This window comes from Zonotrichia leucophrys, chromosome 20 (assembly GCF_028769735.1).
Source record: "Zonotrichia leucophrys gambelii isolate GWCS_2022_RI chromosome 20, RI_Zleu_2.0, whole genome shotgun sequence".
In the NCBI taxonomy this organism is placed as follows: Eukaryota; Metazoa; Chordata; class Aves; order Passeriformes; family Passerellidae; genus Zonotrichia; species Zonotrichia leucophrys.
Window position 1 is genome coordinate 10250710 of NC_088189.1, and position 11845 is coordinate 10262554.

At 42.5% G+C, this 11845-nt stretch overlaps 1 long non-coding RNA gene across 1 annotated transcript in view; it reads right to left on the bottom strand.

Moving 5' to 3' along the window:
- The window catches only part of LOC135456447 (uncharacterized), an 86016-nt gene extending 80395 nt beyond the window's left edge, over positions 1–5621 (bottom strand). The window contains exon 1 of the long non-coding RNA XR_010442551.1: positions 5484–5621. This is a non-coding gene — a long non-coding RNA (uncharacterized LOC135456447). The remainder of the gene's footprint in view (positions 1–5483) is intronic.
- Between the last annotated feature and the right edge of the window lie 6224 nt (positions 5622–11845).

The window sequence follows — 11845 nt, forward strand, 5'->3', positions numbered from 1 at the left end:
GATTTCTCCAGCTTGGAGAAAAGCAGGAGATGTGCTGGTGCTGCCTCACCTTGAGTCCTGGGTGCAGTTTTGGGCATCACAGTATAAAAAAAGGTATAAATTTACTAAAGAGTGCCCAAAGGAGGAGCACTGAGATGTGAAGGGCCCAGAGGGGAAGCCGTATAAGAAGGAGCTGAGGCCAGAGCAGACTGAGGTCAGACCTCAACAGGGTCTGCTTTGACCTCTGCTCTCTGTGACCAGGGACAGCACCCAAAGGAATGGCACAGGTGCTGTGCCATGGGAGGTTTGGTTGGATGGTAGGAAAAGATTCTTGCCCCAGAGGGCGCTGGTCAAGCCCCAAGGTGGCCAGAGCTCCAGCAGTGTTTGGATGATGCCCTCAGGGACAGGGTGGGATTTTTGGTGAGAGACAATGACCTGGACTAGATGATCCCTGTGAGTCCCAGCTCAGCGTATTTTAGGGTTCTATGCTTGGGACCTTCCAATATATTACCTGAAAAACATTTCACAGCCTGTAACTTCCATGAAGCACTGCACAGTGGCTATTTCCATGGAAAACACATACTAAAATCCTGCACCACTCCAAGGAAAACCAGGGAGAGCCAACAGCATCACCTGCATCCCCTCCCCCAGCTCCAAAGTTATCATTTCTGAAGAAGACTTGCATTTAGCTGAGTCTTGCAGGTTTTTCCACCTGCCAAGTCCTGTGTGAGGTCCTCTTTTCAAATGCCATGCCCTTTGCCTCCCAGGCCATTTGAGGGTTAATCTTGCCATCTCAAGATCTTTCTAAAATGCCAGTCAAGCTCATCATCAATTTGACACAGATGTCTTTTGGGGAATCTGGGTTGTTTTTCCTGGGAGCACTGTCCATTTGACAGACAGGAGGCTGTGCTGCTGCAGCCCCATCAGAACCCTTAGCTATGTCTGCTGCTGAAACCTCTGAATTAAACATTTAGAGCTGCAATTAAAAAAAAAAAAGAAAAAAAAGGAAAAGGCAGCAAACATGTTTACAGAACTTCATAGCTAATTTATAAACTTTTCTATTCAAGCTTCCATTTTGCTTAACTACTTTAATTTGTAGAAGAAACACATCTCTGATTGTGCAGGGTGGTGGATCAGAATTTGCCCAGGGACAGGTAGTGAAAAATGCAAAAGGCTGAGCTGACATCACTAAGGTAATTTCTGACATGTATCTAGTTTTAAACAGCTGCTTAGAAAATTAGGGACATGTATTTTTTAAAAGTTTGTCACTGTGTGTGTCTGTCATGAGTGTGCTCTTTCAAAAGTGTTTATCCTTTCTTGCAACTAGAAACTCAGATTGAAAAGAAATGTTCAGAGGGCATGAGGATGTATTTCCTACTTCACACAGATATGATGATAAAATCATATCCCTCTCCACACTCATGTTTTAATTTATTTCTCATGCTGGATACACAGAATATACTTTGCTCAGGTGGCAAATAAATCCTCACTACACACCTATGCCCACGGCTGGATTTTCAAAGATGCCAAAAATAAACATCCACAATTGTTTTACAGCAAATGCTCCCTCTCTGCTGGAGTCAATGCAGTTCAGGGCTGAGCACCACTCAGTGTGAGTTCTGCTGAGAATAATGGCTCCAGTTCACTGTGGTTCATGGAAAGTCTGTTTACTTTTATCTGAGCTTGCAGCCCTTGAATTTCTGAGTCTGAAAGAATTTCTGAGTCAAAACTCAGCCATCGAGTCCTGTCCAGCTCATGCTCAGGCTGTGGGTTCCAACATAGGTTGGCATAAACTTTTAGTGCACGTTTTCCACCAAAAACTAGAGCAGTGTTTAACTTCATGCACACAAAAAGAGCTCAAGAATTATCCAAGCTTTGAGTTTTCAGAACAGAAGTCTCTGTGTTTGCTGGCATACGCTCACACACTTTCAAAACAATGTTCTGCAATAAAGACTGTGATTCCAAGAAGTATCAGTGGGATTAGGAGAGATCTTGGGATGCATGGGAACACAACCTTAACATAAGGAACAGACTTGCAACAGGACTAAGCTAAAATGAACAGAAACCCCTCAGCCACCCACCAAAAATAAAAAATAAAGCACATTGTTGTACTAGTTTCATGTTCTTTTTCTTATTGCCTTTAAACTACACTGCATCACCTGAGTCACCTTGGCCCTCCAAAGTTTCTACAGGTGAACGAGTCCCTTGTTTGCAGTTTTTGGCAACTGCAAATTTCAGTCGGGATCAAACAGCTCAGCCCCACCTGGAGGCACAACTGGGGAACCAGCAACAGCAACCAGGAATCACAGAGAAAATTAAAAGCTTCACCTTCCTTTGTCAGGCAGAGACAAGGAGATATTTCCACATACTTTTACATTTATCCATATTTCAGGAAGTTGCCCCTGGTGTTCAGTGATTTCACACATCACTGTGTTCCCTCCCTCCTGTTTAAATTTCCTTTTCAGGACCTCGTGGATTCAGAGTCTCTCCTGGCAACTCAGCGAGCTCGGTCTGACAAGAAAACTGAAGTATTTTCCCAGCAGCTCTTATCAGGAAACAATGTGTCAAACAAGATGAAACCAGCTCTGTGTTCTTGGAAGATTTACTCCAATTCCCCCAATGCTCACAGAGGCAATGTTAACACTAACCAGCCACAGCCCTGCTGTGTAAATCCGGGTTGCTCTCCCAAGGAACAGCTCCCAGGAAAGCCTGGGCAGCCTTTTCCACCCTGCACTCTGACAAACACCCCCACAGGGGTCTGGATGTTGTGTTCTCAAATGTATTTGGGGAAAAGGGACGCTGATGCCTTACGATTTTAGCTTTTATACTTTCCATATATTTGTAACCCTGCAATTCCTTTGTGTATAACTTTAAACTCCACAGTGCGAACTGCTGCTTTCCCATTTTGGTTGGACACAATTCCTCTCTAGCCTGGGAATCAAAGGCACCTCACTGCCTCAAGAAATGTAAACAAAAGTGAATTGTGAGGGGGGCAAACTTGGGGTAAACTACTTCATTACCTGAAGCTGTAATTGGAAGATTAACCCATGATATGCAAATGGACCAAACTTATAAAAGTGTGAAAACCCACAGTCCATTTTGGGTGCAGCCCCTGGGAGGCTTCCTCTGCCCAAAATATACCTTCAATAAATATAGCTGCTTTTTATTATCCTAATTTTGTCTGGCTTCTGTTTTTAGGTATCAATACAAATGGAGTTTTTCCTGGGGCATCCCTGTCTTGCCTCTCCCTTGCCCTGCTCCAAACTATGAGTGGTTTGGATCCTCCTACATGGAGCAAAGGCCACTGTGAGAATTAGGGACATTCCTGCAGGGAACAGCCAAGGGGGGATGGATAAAGGGGTGGCCACTCCATAAGTGACTGCAGAAGCAGAGGGGAGGATGGGGACAGATTTATTTTTCTGGGATCCTGGAACATGACCAGCACAAAGGGAGGTAAATGGAAAAAATATGCAGATGCTCACCTGGCACCAAGTCTGTTACACTATTTATGACCAGTGTTCTTCCTGCTTGGAAGCAAGGATGTGAGTGATTATTGACTCCTTTAAAAATAGATGTCTGTTGCTAAATAAATAAAATAAATGCAAGTGTGTCCTGTTCTATGAGATGTCCCCAGATTTGGGTTTGCTTTTTTAATCCCATTTTCAACAGTAAAGCACAGGGGAAAACAAAAATTAGGGGTTAAATGAAGGCTGGTAAACAAAGCAGAAACACCTAATCTTGTATGCATCTTGGTTCTGAACCTTTCTTCTGAGATTTATTTTTTTGTTTGAACACTGGGGTCTTTCCAAGTCCAAGATCCCTTGTTTACACCAGCCAGAAGAATGTTAAATTATGACCACCCTCATTATGCCATTTGATAGGGCCCAAAATACAGAATTGGGATAGTTTAGGATCCTGAGTCTCCAGGGAAAATTAACTAATGCTATAAATTAGGAACACTCTTCATGCCAGTAACTTCAACTTCCAAAGCAAGCAGAAAAACACAGCCCCAAAATATCTAGCTAAGTGCTTGTCTGTACTAGACTGTGGGGCTGCAGGAATTATGCGTTGATAACACTGGAATTTATGAGGGACTGGATGGTTTCTGGATTTGTTAGGAAACCAGCAAACATAGGCATATAACACTCATCCTGGCCAGAGCACGAGAGGCAGAACATGGAACCCACCAAACAAAAATATTCACAATTCCCAAGGTAAAAACGACCTGTTGCCATATTTGTATGTGCTGTCAGTGTTCTTGTGTCACTCAGACAGGGTAAAAGATCAAATCTTTGAGAATATGGCCCAGATTGTTGAGTTTATGAAAGTGAGATCAGAATCGGGCTCACAATGCTGCTTGCAGAATTCTTGTTCCATTCCCACTAAAACTGCCACCTTCCCTTATGCTGTCAGCCTCCTTCCAAACACATCTGACAGCTTCTTCCATGGTTTATAAAATGACACCTGCTGAAACTTAAGCTATGCATGCAGATAATAGAGCCATGGAGAGCATTCATGTTTTCCATGTTGTCAGAGTAATTTGTTTTGCTGTTTGGGATAGGTTCTACTAAGCATAAATATTTATGTCTGTGTGGATGCCAAATACTTTAATTAGGAAGTACACCTAGAACTGGGCTGGATTTAATTGAATCTTTAAGCCAGCTAGACATTTTCAAGGCTTCAGCTGTTTGTCATATAAATATATTGGATTAGACCTCTACTGGGATAAGTTTTCTTTAAGAAAAAGACTACTTGTCATTATCTGGGGTATTCTACTAAATGCAATGGCTGCTAACACTGCAGGGAGAGCTACCTTCAGCTAAAAGGAGACATGAGATGCATGGAGGAGAAGCAACAAATCAGAAATAGTGAGATTGCCCAAGTGTCCCTCCTTGCATGCCTCACTCCCAAGCCAAGCTCTGCTGCCCAGGCAGGACCCAGCTGGGTCAAGAAGCCACTTCAGTTACTGGAAACATCACAAGAGCTCATTTTATTGACAAAGAGCCAAATTAGTGCAGAGGTGCTTCACTGCAGAGCCTTCCAGTACTAAATTAAAGTTAATCTGGATATTACTGCCAATGGCTCCCAATTTAGTTTGCTTGGGTACTGCTGGAAGCAAGTGTGAAGTGTAAACTGAATACCAGTAGCACCCAGCTTCTGCAGTTCCATGGGATGTTTTTCCCTTAATTCCCAGCAAAGAACTTAATCCTCTTCTCCTCATCACCTCCCCTCTGCTTCCATTTCATCCACCTCCCTAAATCAGCCTTTCATCCCATGTCCTTCTTTACAACACTTCTCAAAATTGAAGCTCTAAGTCCATCATCACCCACAGACCTCACAAACCCTGGGCCCTACCTCCTCCTGCTCCACACAAACCAGACACAACAAACTGAGAATTCTTTAGGCACCCACACAGGGCTCCAAAAGAGAAACTGGAGGCAGGAGATTCTCCTTCACACAGGAACAAACCTCAGCCCCAGAACTGCCCACAGAGAAGTCCTTACCTTGCAGCAGTTGTGAAAGCAGAGTCTCCAGGTGCCAAGAGCTCCTGCTGTATCACTGCCAGGGCATGGAAGGGAAAGGCACCTGAGCATCTCCACTTTATGGAAATGTTTTTAAATCCAGAAGGCACCTAAAAGGCAAAGAGGTAGCACCCTCACGTCAGCCATGGAAGACTGAAGGGAAAACTCCTGCTCTGAAGGAGTCAGGGATTTGAATCCCAGCCCACCCACAGCAGGCGTGGGCACTCATCCCCATCAGCAGCCCAGGCTGTGCTTGGCCCACCTGTGTTACACTGGTTGCGGATATCACAGACCAGGGTCTAGCAACGAGCAGTTCCAGAGAAACTGGTTGTGGTATCATTCCTCAGTGATACGGGGTTTTTTACTTGCACAGATTTTCAGATAAAATTCATGATGACCCTCTGGTCTGGTTCCTTGGTGGAAGCACTGGGTACGGCTGAACTGTGGTTTCAAAACACAAAAAGCTGTTACAGGAGAAGCCTCAGAGGAGCTTCATTCAATTTAGCCACCTTAGCCACAGATTTTTATGTGTTTGTAGGCAATTCAGTTCCACCCCTTTGCCTCAGTTTCTCAGTTTTCCCCCAGGAGATACTGGGTAAATTCACCACTTCCAAAAAATGTGGATGAGATGTTATTCAGGTACTTGAGACTGAAGAACATCCACTCAAATCACAGTGCTGAGCTGACAGACTTGTTGATCTTTAAGGTTTTTTCCAACCTTAACAATTCTATGATCTTACTCCATTAAATAAAAAAAGGCAAAGAAAAGTCACTACAAAGCCCTACATTGTGAGTCCTGTATACAATAAAATAACAGTAACTCTCAAAATGGCTGCCCATCTCTGCAGATGACAAATTCTAGGATTTAAAAGTGTCATATATCAAAAATAATATTCCTCTTCTGAAGTCCAGCCCTGCAAGGCTGGGAGCGCACAGCTCTGTCAGGGATTTCGCAAGGGCCAAGAAGTTAGACAATTACTTCATTTTGAGATGGCTTTGTGTTTGGGACACATAATCTCTGAAAATTACATAAAACTGTATTAAACACGCTTCACACACTGCACTGAATATCCATCAAATGATAACAGCTGTCATCATGCTGCCCTGGTCTGAATTTGAACCTCAAAGCTCTCAGTGAAACAGTGTTTATCAAAGATATATCTACAGAATACTCCAGACACAGAAAGCTATCAGTGTGTAATCATGGTCTGTAAAACAGTTGATGACTTCAGTATGCTTTTGCTACTCCTTAAATAATGTGCAATCCCTCTCAGGAGCATTCAAATCCATCCTTTGGAAAATAAAGTAAGATACAGTATTAATAAAAAGTTTGAGGGCCGTGCTCAGCTCAGTTTGTGCTTCTATTGACCGTCACACATTCAAAAAACATTAGAGGAGCTTGGTCCTCCAGAGACAGCGAGAGAAAGCCTGGGCAATTATGTAAAGCCACCATTCTCCTGTTTTATTTAGCAGAGAGAGGGTGGTTTTTTTAATCCTTACAGCCCTTTTGTGCTCCCAGATGTTTTAATTACTGAGGAAAGGGAGCGGATGATTCTGGCCATATGTCTCCATTCCGCACAGATAAATTTTGTCGCCAGCCAGCGCCGAGCCCGCTGACACCAAAGCTGTCGGGCCCGATAAGCATCTTCAATCCTTCAGTGAGCATGCTAATTCCAGGAACACTGAGACTGATACCCCATGAAAATATTCAATCTAGAAACAATTAGGCTCATATTGCTGCAAAATGGTACCTCGAGGAATTTGGGTGCTCGCTTGATTGGAGCCTGGAGCAGAAGCTCCGAGATGCCGAAGGGAACAAGTGAGGAGGGGAGAGCAGGTGAAATGGGCTTTTCAAAGCAACAATTGCTCTGGGAAGTCTCTGTGGGCCACATTTGCCTTTCCCTGGCCTGTTCACAGAGTCTTGGGGTGCAACAACTTAATAAATAAAGGGATTTAGTTACGACTGCTTTATGACTTTTGTTGATGAATGCACGCAACATCAATTGTTTTTATTGCAGGGTGTTTTGAAACAAACAATGGTCAGGCTCTGGTGGTGTTAGACAGCATGAAAACACAGTTGCAAACCTTCCCTTTGCAGCTTTCAGCCTAAATAAACAGTCTAATATATCCCCCAGAAAAGAATACACAACCACAGTGGCTGCGGGTGGTTGCAAACAAGTTGTGAAAGTTGTTAAGCAGAAGGGAGTAATTTAAGAAGAAAGGATTTAGCTAAATGAACTGACAAGGAAGAGGCAGGCAGGACAGGGCAGCCAGTGACAATGCCAGGCTGTGAATGTCCCTCATTTTTGCTACATGGACACAGCACCAAGCCCTCTCATATCTTGCTTTTCATCCAGAGGTGGATGTGCCTTATGGAAGGCATTGGAGGACAGCAAGTGAGGGTGCTTTTTTGTCAAAGGAGAAATTTTTTCAACAGCTGAAATTCCAAGACAACAAATTAAGGTATTAGCAATGCAAGTACTATCCTAATTTCCACAATCAGACTAATAGGTCATAATCAGGATCTTCTTTTGAAGTAAAAACGCCTTTTTAAAAAAATTATAGTTTTCCAAAGAATCTGGACCTGTACCCTTCAAGCTTGTGAGCCATGGTAATCATTGCCATGAAACAAGAATCACTGTTTGTTGAGGTCTGTTGACGCCATTTTTATTAGGAAACAGGCAAAGCCAAAGAAAGGTGCTGGGGAATTCATCATCCCACCTCAATGGGATCCAGGTGCTGAGGACTCCTGGGATCCCTCAGGAGAGGCAGAACAAGGGGACCCATGGTGCCACACCTGTCCTTTGTGGGCAGACAGGACAGCCACCCTCTCCAAAGCTGGTCAGAACTGGGTGAAAGGGTCCCAATAGGCCTCCAGCTCCTCTCACAGCTGCATATTTAACAAAATGCTCAGCTGTAGGCAATGGTTGTTTATTGTTGCCTCCTGGCTTAATTCTGAGTCTACAGAATTCACAGGTGAATCCTGATTTTCACTGGCACTACACAATAAAAAGTTCTGTTTGATGTCCCAGGCAAAAAAAAAAAAAAACCAAAAAACCCATGGGATCGAGACATGAATGGAGAAATTAAGAAATGCTGGGCAGAGAAGAAGGGAAAAACCTGCAGCTCATCCACTCAACAATTCTGTATTTGTTCTCTAGGTCGTGACACCAGAGAGAAACCAGCTTTCAAGAATACTTACATATGGTACACACCTCAGCAGAAGCTCTGTCCAAAAAAGCCTGTGTGGACAGAAGACAGGAAACATTAATTTGTTCTTTTCAGTGAAACTTTTTCCACCTACTCTCGTTTTCAGAGCCAGCTCTCTCCAAGATAACACTCCAAGTAAATCAAGCTGGGATTGGAGCAGGAGCCAGGCTGAACACAGAGTTTTGAGGAGCACGCCAGTGCTGTCTCCCATTAGCAGAACACACGTGGCTGCTCTCAGAGCCAGTTATATGTCAGTGGAAACACCTGGGGATAAACCAAGATTCAGGAGGTCCTTGTTGAAAATGAAAAGACTCTGAAAGAGCCTAAAACATTAGGCTCACTTAAATCACCTTTGAAGTAGCACATTCTCTCACCTCCCTTGGACTGAACCGCAGCTACAAGACACAGAAAAAATCTGAGTGCTCCTCTTACACAAGAAAAGGAGGCATTCTTGAGAGATTAAAGGATATTTTGAATCATGATAAAGGAGAAACTCATAGCTAGGCAAGCAGTGAGTCCAGTATGCTTGAAAAAGGGATGGCTTTATCAACAAGGTAAAACCTGAAGTGCATCTACAACTGAGCTTTGCCTCCTTGCATCATCACTACCTGGCATGCACACAGAAATACAGGATCAGAAGGACAAAACAGTTTTATGCATAACACCCTGACTGTCAAACAACTGAGTATAAACTTAAGAGTTGTGTTAGATGTCACTGACTTGGTGCTCTGTCTGAGGTAAATATGGAGAAATCAAGAATCACTTTTGAGCTTGTCTCCAACTGCGTGGCTCTATTTAAAAAATATGAGTGTTTTCAGGCACCTCTAAACCAATCAAGGAGATTTCCCTTGGTCTAAAACACCAGAATGTAAATTTTGTTTTGTACTTCCTGATATTGTGAATGGGAGCAGAATGAGCAGCACTGAAACACTGCAAAGAAAGCTGCTCCCAAGACATTTCTGACACAGCCAGAATAGAAATCTCCAGCTGGGATTTCCAGTTCATTTTTGCCAAAAGAAGAGACTGAGATAAGCATCTGATTTTAAAGCTCATCCAAAAAATAGCATATGGAGAAAGAATTACTTTCTGTTGAGCTAAAGCACAGGATGAAAAGTCTGGAAATCTGAATTTTAATCTTAGTGGCAGTAATTTTGTATAAAAAGAAAATCTACTGACATTAATAACTATGGAAGATTTAAGATTAGCTTAAGCAAGGTCAGAATCAGCATGTAGGTTCTGGGCCGAGCAGCATTACAGACTCCCACTGTGATCTTGGGCAAAATCCATGTAGTGATGGATTCCATGGAGTGATTTTAGGAGCCTTGAATTTTAGATGACTACATTAAGCAACTCAAAGCAAACAACCACAAAAATGATGTACTTAAAGTGCTCTGAAAACCCTGAGCTTAGCTGTTCTATGATTTAGATGTCTCGCCTTTAAAAAAATTATCATTGTTACAATGACGACCAGTTTTATAACAGTGACATACTTCTTGAAGTCTTGACTAAAAGCAAATTACTTTAAGATTTTCAGAAGGCAATGGAGAAGCTTAAAATTATGTTTAATTTACCAGTATTTCTTCAGATGTATCAATTATCAGTAATGTAGATGAGAAAGAGGCAGGGAATGTATCACTTCTCTCAAACAGAAAGAAAGCAGGCCATAAGGACAAAAAGTAATTTTCCTTTCCTATTCATGTCCCTAGTCATGACAAATGTCCCTCAGTTCAATTATGACTACTCAGAGTGCATTTTTACACACTTAGAGAGATTATATATTAATATACATATTTCTGCACATGGTACCCATCTTGCTACAAATTGCTGGTACTCAGATTTGCTACAGTTGGAGATTGAGTGCATCTTGCACAAAACTCTGAAATTTACATTTTAGATTACCAGTTCATTCCTGTGACTTACTTCCAATATGGGTTTTTTTGCTTTTTTTTTTCAAATTAAGAATTGGGAAAAACAAGGTCTAAACCTCTGTTCACCAGTAAAAACTTGATACTTGAGCTATGAGTTAAAACTATGACCCTGATAAAAATACATTTCAAACACCTTCAGCCATAATGGGTGATGGATGATGCCTTTTCTAGGACCAGAACTTATTCCAATCCTGTCACATTTCCATCGTGCCTCTTGCAGCTTGTATTTCACCCAGCTCAAAATTTGTATAACAGGACATTCTCAAATCTAAAAACCACCATCAAAGGTACATCAGTAACATCCATTCAGTGTGATGAAGAGAAAGAAGGAGATGACTGTTGGCACAGGGGGATTTTTACTCCTACAGCAATGGCAGAGATCATCAAAGCACAACCACCACATCAGTAACACAATAAAGTCCTGGCCCAGCTGAAAACCTCAAGTGAATTCACATGTAACTTAGCCCTAAAGACTTTGAAATATATTGAAGGCAGGAGGAAGATTTTTCACATAGACAACAGAAAAGTAAAATTAAAATCTGTTAAATGCTATGAAGAGAAACATCTGAGGGACTCTGAGGACAATATTCCCACCTTCCCAGCGGCATAAAGGGGGTTTTGTTTGGTTTGGGGGGGATTTTTCTTTCTAAACTGCCTCCTCTTGCCAAGATTTTATACCATAAATTGAACTACATCTCATGGGAGTGTCAAGCATAAAACAAACAAAGAAACTGTGCTTTTGATGAGCAAACAACTTCAAAGAGCGCTCTCATGTTTATCTTGAACACGGGGTTCCCACCAGAGCCCAGATGAACCAAGTTCAGTTTCCAACAGGACATCTCCCTGCCAGAGCTCAGCCACAAGCATTTCTGAGGGGTGGGGGGAAACTTTATCATCAAATCAATTCGAGAGTCATCATTTTTCCTGTGTTGCAAGTGTGCTTCAGGATGCCACTGGGAGTAGAGTGGATATGGCTCTCTCTTAACCAAACAATAGCTGCCTTCAAAGGAAATCCCTCAGGAAACTGCCCTGAAAACTTGCAGTGTGCTGTGCCTCAACACCTGCCAGCCTTCGTGGACCCCCAGTTTGCCCATGGGGGATTCAAACATGGATCTGCACTCACAGCATGAAGGGTGAGATTTGAAACCAAAGCTCATTAGCACAGATGAAAAGGAATGATATTTTGTATTTACATCAGCCTGAAAT